Source organism: Aulonocara sp. 'chitande type north' Nkhata Bay, linkage group LG7 (assembly GCF_057382095.1).
Source record: "Aulonocara sp. 'chitande type north' Nkhata Bay isolate Kocher_YH1m ecotype deep benthic linkage group LG7, A_spYH_male_GT1.1, whole genome shotgun sequence".
Lineage (NCBI taxonomy): Eukaryota > Metazoa > Chordata > Actinopteri > Cichliformes > Cichlidae > Aulonocara > Aulonocara sp. 'chitande type north' Nkhata Bay.
This window is the reverse complement of record NC_141350.1, coordinates 10,046,239-10,057,832: the sequence shown is the minus strand read 5'-3', so window position 1 is coordinate 10,057,832 and position 11,594 is coordinate 10,046,239. Positions and strand designations below refer to the sequence as shown.

General features: G+C 40.0%; 1 long non-coding RNA gene across 1 annotated transcript; it reads right to left on the bottom strand.

Moving 5' to 3' along the window:
* Window positions 1–734: 734 nt before the first annotated feature.
* LOC147324581 (uncharacterized) lies at window positions 735–1,791 on the bottom strand. Its single transcript, XR_015130540.1, has 3 exons — window positions 1,718–1,791; window positions 1,020–1,100; window positions 735–851 (listed from the first exon to the last, which is right to left on the bottom strand). It is a non-coding gene; the product is annotated as an uncharacterized LOC147324581 (long non-coding RNA).
* Between the last annotated feature and the right edge of the window lie 9,803 nt (window positions 1,792–11,594).

The window sequence follows — 11,594 nt, the reverse complement described above, 5'->3', positions numbered from 1 at the left end:
GGATCATAGGGCTCTGCAGAGCTGTGTGCTGAATTTATGCATATGTTGGAGTATCTTATGTGTAAGTCTTCTGGAAGCTCTTCTATATATGCGGCAGGGTGTTTGACAGTGTTCCCCTATGAATCCTCAGCGTGCTGCCTGCTGTCCTGTAGGGAGCAACACAGTGAGCCAAACAGGTACCACCAAAGGCAAATGTAAAGCCACTTATGCACGGCTGTCCCTAAGCGAACATACATCTGGGAATGTACCTTTGAATTTCAAACCAGATACGCTCCTATGTGGCTCGGTGTGTATTTGTGTCTGTCTATTGCGTGTACACAATGCAGGCTCAGCAGATTCCAGCCTTCACAGACTATTGGCTTGTTCAACAGTATTACTCTCCTCTTTAATATCTTCAGTTAATGTGAGTCTCTGGCTAATTGAAAATGAACAAGTCTATGCCTCCCTGCAGCGCTTTTATAAGATGTTAAAGAGACACACACCCTTTCCGATGCAGGACAAACATCAGATGGCTTCGACTGTATGCAAGAAATAGCTTGCTCTTGGTGAATAAATCAATAAATTCTTTAGAGCAGAGGCACTCCACCAGGTGAAGCTGTGGTACCATTATTTCTTGCCAAGAGGGAACAGCTGATAAATCAAGAATATGTGGAGATAAAAACCACATATAAAGCCAGTGCAGAGCGTGTGTCTCCGGTGGCAGTGATTTACAGCAAGCTGAGCTAAACTGCTTACCGTCAGGAGCTGTAATGGATGCCAGCGTCTGCTCTTAATTTCTCTGGCTGGGGATAGATATTGCTGCTGTTATTTTCTCCCAGGGCGATTTCACTGATGTCTCCCAAGGTACCCTACTGTGTTATATTTAAGACATATGGGAGCAAAATGGTGCAATTAAAAATGTGCAGAAAACCTCTGAAATTGATCGCTAAGATAGTAAAGTTTTGGTTTCAATAAGCACAGAAATATATATGTAAATATTAATATATATATTTTTTATTTTATTTTTTTTTAAAACATACCTATTGTTTCCCCTTTCTGTGGATGTCACGATGAGTCCCTAGAGCCAGGATAAGAAGAGACGAGCATTAGCGAGAGATGAGCTGGAAAATTTAAAGAGTGGGGAAAAATGGGTTTCGTTAATGATCAAAGTTGTAATTAGTGTGTTGGGGTAAATCAGTGTGAGCATCTATGTGAAAAGTGACTAGGAAAAAAAACGTCCCTCCGTGTTTCACTGTCTTCACACGCAAATATTACTGTGAGCGGTTGCAAACATATTAAAAAAAAAAGGTCTATATTTAGTGTTGGTGCTGCAGCTTTCTGCCATCCCGATATGATAATCTGAAAAGCTGATGAATTTCAGAGCCGCAGTGATCATGCATATTCATGAAAAGTTATTTACAACTTGCAGGGGTTCTTGCATTTGGCAGTTCATCATGTGAAAGGCTTACATAAGCCAAATTATACCATACCATATAGACGTTCTGCAACAGGTTGGCCTTCAGATAGTGATCCCTTCTGCCATCTGCTGTTTATTGAGCCAATTGCAGCTTCTTAAATATCACTTTCAAACCGTTCAGTTATCTTTGCACTGTTTCCATTGTCTACAGATCGTTGCTTGCAAAACTATACACATCATTCATTTTCTCTATAGAAAAGGATATATATGACATGTGTAAATGGATTTTACAATTGTAATTTCATCCAAAAATTTACTCACTATTTAATTTTTCTTCCACTGGACGAGCTGGAAAGTAATCAAGCACGATCGTGTCTCCACCCCACCATTTCCAGCACACGAAATCCTAGTGTAGTACCAAACTACACCAGCAGGTTTACAAGTGAGAAGGCCCTCTACAGTATCTCTACCTGTGCTTCTAGGATGATGCAACCATGGTTTCTATTTAATGCAGGTCTGTTAAATAACCAGTAGATGGCATCAGTAGTTTAAGATTAACACTTGTGGGCTCAGTGTAGCCGGTCAATTCTGCACGACTACTCCAAATTATGCTTTTCTTTTTTAGCAAAAACACTGATCCAGTGGCGCAAATATTCAGTCGGTTGATTAGAATGTCAGCATTAATATCTATAAATGAAAGCTGATCGCTGTAGCAGGCGTATTATTTGCTTGTCCCTTAGGAAGCGAGGAGGAAATACTATGAGCGGCCTACTTCACCTAAAACTGCTAACGTGAAAAGTAAAAACAGTGAGGGAAAAGATCTGGTCCGCCTGCAGCAGCTGTACCAGAACAGACAGATATGTCATTAAAGACACTTTTCATATAAAATTGTAACAAAGAAACTGCAGAAATCTCTCTCTAATGTAGTTTTGTGTCGTATTTAACCTCTGCTCTATCAACGAGGCTTAAAGGGACAAACAATAAAATTATGCTCTAGTAGCCAGCTGGCATACTTCTAGCTCACCGAGACCGAGATGGACACTGCTAAAATGGCATCGGAAGGAAATTATTATTTCATTCTGTAAATGTTCTTACTTCATTACAATGAATAAATGAATGGACGAATGAATGAAACGCCAGGGCTTTTTTTTCTATTCCAGAATGAATGAACGGCTATAGATGCCACCTCAGAGTGACACACCGGTCCACTGTGGCCGACTTCCGGGCCTTTTTGGTGGTCGTTAACTAGGTTTAGGGTCTTGCCTCCCCTCCCACACCCCACTGTTGGCTGACCGCTCTTTTGCTATTTTTATCCCCGTGGTGCTGTTTCTGTTTCCCAGCCAGCCAGCAGAGAGGAGAGCAGAGGTGCGGGCGTCTCTCATCACACCCACTTCTCTCTCTCTCTCTCTCTCTCTCTCTCTCTCTCTCTCTCTCTCTCTTTCCAAAAATAGCCGTGAGTCGTGATCAGCTCGTCCTTGAGAGAGAGAGAGAGAGAGAGAGAGAGAGAGAGAGAGAGGACTGTATTATTGCTTAGAATCAGAGGAGGGGTTATGGATTGATACAAATAGTCACCCCCGCCAAGCCAACCCCAGCGCAGGCTGAATTAATGTGTTGCTATTTTTGGGAGCCCCGTGTTTCCAGGGGAGACCTAATGACGCAATGACGTCAATGCGGGTCAATCGCAGACTGGAGGAATTGAGTGGCTTCCATTTGGGGCTTTTGCAGTATTTCCTACAGAAAGGATGGAAACGAGTAGAAAATGGAAGTATATTTCCTCCAAAAATGCATCGAAAATAGAGGTGAATCAAAATACAGAAGTGAAAATGATCACAGTGGCATCACGTCGCCCCAACCCTTCGAGCATCAGCGATAGTAAGGGAGGTGTGTATATATGGATGCTTTTTTTCCTCCTCATCCACAGTGCATCTGTGGGATGGTACCTGCCAGAGACTAGCGTTGAGGAATAACATTTCTGAGAACATTTCTGTGTGTTTGATGTGCACATTGCCGGCTGTTTGTTTTTCGTATGATCCTTGTATGTATGTGTACGTATTGTGTTGTTTTTCCCTGCGTAACGCTATGTGCTTTCTCTCGCTCTGCCATAATTGCAGCTACATGTAAATTCTACTGTGTTGTATTAGCATTTTCCTGTTACGTTTTTTGTTTTTAATGTTCTCCCAAGGGCTTTAGCTACACAATCCCGACCTATTCCAAGCGCTCGCATCTAGACGCACTGAGGTAACGAGCACCTTCTCCATCTCATTAAATAACACAGTTATTTGTCTTTTTGCTCTTGGCTTTCATTTGATTTTGTTCGTGTACCGCATCTATATCGAAATTGTTGGTCGCGATTTGCATGGCGGTAAAATGAATATCAGCTATTGTGGCTCAAGATTGTGCGCGTCATGGTTGCTTGCAGCTCGGCGACCTGCCGAAGCGCGCGCAGCCAAACGTTGGTGATGAGTGGTGATTTCGTCTTTTCCAAAACTTTGAGTTCGCCTGTGGATCATCATTTGTAGTGAAAGTTTAAAGCATGCATAGTGTAGGTTCGCTCTCTCTCTCTCTCTCTCTCTCTGTGTGTGTGTGTGTGTGTGTGTGTGTGTGTGTGTGTGTGTGTGTGTGTGTGTGTGTGTGTGTGTGTGTGTTTCCCTCTCAAAGATCGACAACACATTATTAGACGAGGGTAATTTTTCAGTGGATAGGCTTCTGGACAGGTGACGTGTGTGTAGGCAGGATGAATTTACAGTGCAACCCCTTGCTACAATAAAAAGCCCAAGAGATTGATGTTGCATGCAGCAGTAAGATGGTTGCTTAAACAGACACACACACTTTTAGAAAGACAGGCACACGCACATACACATTTGACTTGCACACATGCACAATGTCGTGAGTGGAGGAGAGGTGGGGGTGGGGTAGGTTAGGGCGTTTACCGGCAGGGCTGGTGTGAGGCTTTCAGAACCATGGACAGCTCACGTGAAGCTCATCCAGTGTGGTCTACCTTCTTCTGTCCGCACTGCCTGCAGCATCACTTCCAATAGAGCCTCATAAATACACACCAGATGACTTTGCTTTTCATTGTTGAAAGTGTGTTATCATTGTAATAAATATATTTAACCCACAGGCCCTACACATGATCATATGTAATATTTTCTTTCCTCTGGAGATTTGCTAAATTGGCACCTGTGCCAAATGCTTTGAGGTGTAGTGGGAAACTTATTGAAAATGTTTATTAGCGTCACACATATACATATTTGTGATCATGTACCGTTTCACCTTTATGCCTGCTTGTTTTCTGCAGCAAGTGTGTGTACACGTTTTAACGTCACTTCACTTGAAATCCAGATTCTTCTCTGGCCTTGTGCCTCAATATAAATTAATGCACATTTCATTTAAAAATGTACCCATATTCTCATCTTTTTCTCTTTTTTCTTCCATTTTTGAATCCACAAACAGTGCGTCATCCTGTACTTCTCGTAGAAAATCATGAATGGCTTTCACGCGCTCTGGGACTTTTCAGTGTTATTCACATGTGCACTAGTTTTACTGAATTGACTCTTTTCACAGGAAAATGTGTTAATTTCAAATGCTCTCTTAATTGACATTTTGCCAGTTGATAATGCAACAGACTGCCAGCCACTGGCTCTGTGTAAATGTAAAGTGTGGTGAATGTAAACCACAACAAGGGATCAAGTAGGTTGTGCAGAAATGAGTGTTCCATAAGTCTTACAACTAAATATCTTTTCATGCACTGGTGGACATTTTAAAAGGAATAGCATTTGTTTGCTGAAAGGCTTGACAATATGATACATTTTCAATGTTTAAATGTTTGGGTGTGGAATATTGTCCTTTACAATCTATGCTCATAGAGTGTATATCTACACCAGTTCCATTTTATGTACATTAACATCTCTCTCTAGTCTTGTATATTTGACGTTATGCTTTTCAAACTCAAAATCAGCCAATAACTCAACTCAAAGCACAAAACTGATTTTTTTTCATGTGTTATGCGTCTACTAGAGACCGACAACAATATCATCTTGTTCCATCTTGCTATTTTAAGGACATTAAAATCAGTTTATAAGCAAATGCAAAAGAAAGGAAACAGAATAATGAGCACTTATAGTGGAAAAATTTGCATGACGTCAGAGTGTGGAACCTGCTGCTGATTTGATAATATTAAGCAATGACTTTAAGAAGAGATTTTTAGTCTTGTGAACTGTAAAAAAAAATAATAATAATAAAATAGTCCTCTATATTTTAATAGTCCCTTTTTTGTTTTTCTCCATATCTACGGTCCTGCAAAAAGAAATGTGAAAATATACATGTACCATCAAGAGGGAATTCAGTTCACACTGAAGGTTAATGCCCTTGCATATTTCATTTAAAGCTTTAGTTAATGTTTATTTATACAAACTAGATTAGCAAAGGCAGAAAAACAATTTGGTACTCATCACTATTCTTGATTGAAGCCGTACAATAAAGTATAAAGTTAATAATCTCTTTGAGAAATTTGTGATTCAATGAAAGACTTGAAGGAGGAACAAAACGTAAACTCTAAACAAATAATGATTTTGTGTATGTTTTGTTTTATCAGTAATTTGCATTCAGTCCCACTTATTTGTAACTGTGTGTTTCAGATACTGGACCAACTGTGTATGACGGTGACCATGATTGCAGCTGAGCGCTGTTGTTCTTTTCAGGTCTTTTTGCGGTCTGGGCTTGCTGTCATGTGTCTATCCAGGAAGCCCTTACCCCAAAAAGCATCTGCAAGGGATCCTTACATCAAAGACAATTTGCACACAAGTCTCATTTGACAATTACTCAGTTTGTAATGTAAGTGTATACAACTGTTAAAACAATGTTTCACTTGTAGTGCATGTTTAAGTAGTCATTTAGCAATAAAGTAATTATGGTGCATAATTTAAACCGTGTTAATTGTAAAAGAAATAAAAAACGCTGAGCATGAATCTAGTGGTTCACATATTGGTCTTCATTAAACCACAGTAGGACTGCTTTTTCTATGAATGGAATTGCCAAATTAAACTTTAAAATATAATTTACTCCCAAATTATTTAGAGTGATTGAGAACAAAAGCTTTCTATGTCCCGGACAGAGGCGTTACTACAGCTTTAAATTTGTCTGTTGCATTTTATACTTTCTCCAGAAGGTGGCAGCATTGCTCAGGCATTTAGATTAGAAATCTTACTAAACGCCATACAGAGGTGTTCGTTAATGCAATCCTTTAAATGTAACTTCTTTTAATAAAAATAGCGAGCCACTATATCAGTCAACAGCTATAACTACACTGTGAGCTACTTGTAACATTTATGTACTCGAACATTGGTTTGGTAGGACTGTACTGTGCTTTACACTCACTTTACACTCACCAGAAAGTGAGACACTGCTGTATCTCGTAATACTGTTTTGTTTATTCTACAATTTGCGTCAGTGTAGAAAGTGAATAATATACTCCTTAACCTCCTACGTTAATAAAACACTTATGCTGAAATTTGTCACTTCCTATATATTACTCATTTCTGCCCCAATAATCAGTCTGTTGTTTGGTGCAAAACAGGATAAAGGCTCAACTAAAAAACAGGTGTTGAACCAGATGTTTTATTAGTTCAGTGGAACAGTGATGGAGTTTTCCTTCTAGTGAAGTAAAGAAACACAAACAATTCCTTGTGTGCTGAAAAATCTTGCTTTATAGTTTCTTTGATAGAATGTTTGATTTCTATAAAATGTTTGATTTATTCACAGACTCTCTTAAAAATCAAAACCAGTAGCATCAATCTTTTAAACATCTCGTTCTTATATCACAACAACAGGTTAGAAAATTAAGTGATGATGTACTTTTTTTTTCCACCATGGTTTTCTTAGTGGTACAGATGTGGTAAGAAATTGCCATACACTCGTCACATCATTGTAATTGGGGGGTTTTTAATGATTTGTTCCACTGTGGGGGGAAAACAGTTCAATGAATCATTAAAAGCTCATAATTACCTTGACGTTCAAGCTATTGGTGACTGTATCTGAACTTCTGGCCACAACTGCTTGTTTGTTTTATGTCCCGATATGATGAAATTACAGTCAATGTAGATAAGTCCACAAAAGAATTACCAAATAAGTGCATGGAAGCATTTCAAGAAGATTGGAGAAAATGGGGTTTAAGGCACACATGCCGTGAAATGAGATGCAGTTTGGAAAATTCCAGCTCCAAAACAATGAGAATAAACATTTCTGTGAAGTAAGAGACATTTAGAAATAAACTGAACTTTACAGAACAGATAATGGAACTTTTGTCCCAAGTAGTAGTATTTTTACATGTCTTAAAACATCTCTGAAAGACTTGAACCAACAAAAGGTGAACACAGTTTTACTGCAGCGTTCTCAGGGTCAGCATCAAACCAGGCCTCATTATTTGAAAATAAAATTGGCTTTGCCTCGTCTGGGGATCCTCAGCCCTTCCCATGAGGGTGACACGGATGCCTCTCCGGTGGTCCTCCTTGGGCTCTCGCACTCTGAGGCCTCTGGATGCCTGCTTCATGCCCTGGGGGACGGGGCTATGGCTCTCTACATCCTCTTGCAGACCATTACATGTGGAAACCATTTGAATACAAGCTCGCTGATCCACACAGGTATGCACACGGGTGTTCACTGCTCGTAGACTTAAATTACACCTTTCTTGGCTGCTACTTCAAAGCACATTGTGCGCTGTCTGTCCTGCGTGCTGCACAACAACATTGAATATTTAGTATTTACTGCTGTTTACACTTAGCTAGATTAATGCGATGGTGTTGTGTTTAGTATGTTGCTTTGGGTTTTTTTTTTTGCTTGTTTTCTATTCTTTCTCTCTCAACAGGTGATCCAGGAGATTTTTTTTTTCTTCTTCTTCTTTCTTTCCCCCCTTTCTCACTGTCCCTCTCCCCTTCTGTTTTTCTTTTCCTTCCTCTTCCTTTCTCCCTTTCCTATCCCTCACTCATGTCTGTCCCATCTGTAACAACTGAAAATAAAATAAAATAAATAATAAAAACAAAGGTCGATCAAATGGACCAATACGGCAATGCCACGATGATCCATTTGGCAAAATAAATCCATTGGGTGTCCTTGTTGGTCTTCAGACAACAATTCTGACGGCTAAAGAACCAAAAGGGACAGGCAAAAAAATAAATAAATAAATAAAATAAAATAAAATTGGCTAAACTCAATCTGTTAATGTCGGCGGCAGAAACCAGAAATTTCCATTTCCATCTGCCACTTCATTAGGAACACCAAGCATGTCAAGCCAAGCATCAGAATGGGGGCAAAAAGGCATGGTATGGTTGTTGGTACCTGGTGGGCTGGAGTATTTCAGAAACTGTTGATCTACTAGGATTTTCCTATACAACTATCTCTTTACTGAGAACGGTCTGATTAAGGGAAAATGTGCAATATATGGAACATAGAATATATAAATGTTGATGCCAGAAGTCAAAGGACAATTCACTAGATTGCTTTGAGCTTATAGGAAGGCAGCAGTAAGTCAAATGGCCACTTGCTACAACCAAAGTCCGCAGAAGAACATCTCGGAAAGTATAATACATCAAACCTTGAAGTAGATATGTCACAGCAGCAGACGACCACACCTGATGCCACTTCCTTTAGCTAAAAAATGAAAGTGAGGATACAAGGTTGTCACACAAGGTTATTAAAATTCAACAACAGAAAAAGGTTCTGATGAGTTTCTAGTTCTGCTGCTACACAATAAGACCCAAATTTGTTGTAAATACACTGAAAGGATGGATCCATCCTGCCTTGCATCATCAGTTCAGGTTGGTGGTGGAGGTGTAACAGTGTGGGGGGATATTTTATTGCCACACTTTGTGCCCTTAGTACCATTTGAGGATCATTTAAATGTCACAGCCTACCTGTGTATTGTTGCTGACCCTGTCCATTTGTTTCCTGCAGCATGACACACCATGTCACAAAGCTAAAACCATCTCAGACTGGTTTCTTAAACATGACAGTGAGTTCACTGCATCCAAATGGCCTCTAAAGTTACCAGATCGCGATCCAATAGAGCACTAGATGTGGTGGAGAGGAAGATTCTCATCATAGACGTGCAGCCAAACAAATCTACGGCAACTGTGTGATGTGGTTGTGTTTTTAATATTCCGGGAGAAATCTGGCAGCTGCTTCTTGAGAAACTGAAGTCTGAGCTGTAGATAAGTCATGTTAAAAAGAACACACCATTTTCCCTTGTTTTGAATCCTCATGTTGTGACCATCTGAATAGCGGTCATCTGTATCTCATTTGTCTGTGGAGAAGACCAAATTCTGGCGATGGATGAACAGTTTTGTAACAGGAATATCCACAAGAAAAACTCTCAGAGCGATTGCAGGATTCTTTTCTTTATTTATTTTTTAATGAACCCTAAACAACATGAAACTGCGCCCAAATCCCTGCTTAGGTTTTTCCTTTTCAACCATGTATGTGTAAAAGAAAAGTGTCAAAAATGTATTGTTTGCCTTTGTTGATTTTGATTTTTTTTTAACTCAGCAAACATTGAATCATTCATTTTTAGGACTTACAGTTGTGGTCAAAAGTTTACATACGCTTGTAAAGAATATAATATAATGGCTCTACCGAGCGTCCTGTTATTCCTAAAACTCAGATTTTTCTCTGATAGAGTGATTCAAACAAATACTTCTTTGTCACAAAAAACATTCATGAAGTTTGGTTCTTTAATGACTTTATTATGGGTTAACAGAAAAAGGTGATCACATTTTCTGGGTCAAAAATAATCATACGGCAACATGAATTAGCAATTTTGGTGACTTAGAAAGTTGTCAGTGAACTGAGCTTCATAGCATGGCCTCTTAACTGCTTGTGAGTGATTATGAGTGACGACAGCTGGTGACTTCTCTTAGGCCAGTTAAATAGGGCTCATTGGATACAAACGCCCACAAATGCTACAATGGGAAAGTCAAAGGAGCTCAGCGTGGATCTGAAAAAGCGAATTATTGACTTGAACAAGTCAGGAAAGTCACTTGGGGCCATTTCAAAGCAGCTGCATGTCCCAAGAGCAACAGTGCAAACAATTGTTTGTAAGTATAAAGTGCATGGCACTGTTTCATCACTGCCAAGATCAGGAAGAAAACGCAAGCTATCACCTGCTGCTGAGAGAAAATTGGTCAGGAGGGTGAAGAGTCAACCAAGAATCACCAAAAAGCAGATCTGCCAAGAATTTGAAGCTGCTGGAACACAGGTGTCATTGTCCACAGTCAAACGTGTTTTGCATCTCCATGGACTGAGAGGCTGCCGTGCAAGAAGGAAGCCCTTGCTCCAAAAGCGGCACCTTAAGGCTCGACTGAAGTTTGCTGCTGATCACATGGACAAAGATAAAACCTTCTGGAGGAAAGTTCTGTGGTCAGACGAAACAAAAATCGAGCTTTTTGGCCACAATGCCCAGCAATATGTTTGGAGGAGAAAAGGTGAGGCCTTTAACCCCAAGAACACCATGCATACAATCAAGTATGGTGGTGGGAGTATTATGCTGTGGGGCTGTTTTGCTGCCAATGGAACTGGTGCTTTACAGAGAGTAAATGGGATAATGAAGGAGGAGGATTACCTTCACATTCTTCAACATAACCTAAAGTCATCAGCACACAGGTTGGGTCTTGGGCGCAGTTGGGTGTTCCAACAGGACAATGACCCCAAACACACATCAAAAGTGGTAAAGGAATGGCTAAGTCAGGCTAGAATAAAGGTTTTAGAATGGCCTTCCCAAAGTCCTGACTTAAACCCCATTGAAAACATGTGGACAATGCTGAAGAAACAAGTCCATGTCAGAAAGCCATCAAATTTAACTGAACTGCACCAATTCTGTCAAGAGGAGTGGTCAAAGATTCAACCAGAAGCTTGCCAGAAGCTTGTGGATGGCTACCAAAAGCGCCTAATTGAAGTGAAAATGGCTAAGGGACATGTAACCAAATATTAGCACTGCTGTATGTATATTTCTGACCCAGCAGATGTGATCACATTTTCTGGGTCAAAAATAATCATACGGCAACATGAATTAGCAATTTTGGTGACTTAGAAAGTTGTCAGTGAACTGAGCTTCATAGCATGGCCTCTTAACTGCTTGTGAGTGATTATGAGTGACGACAGCTGGTGACTTCTCTTAGGCCAGTTAAATAGGGCTCATTGGATACAAACG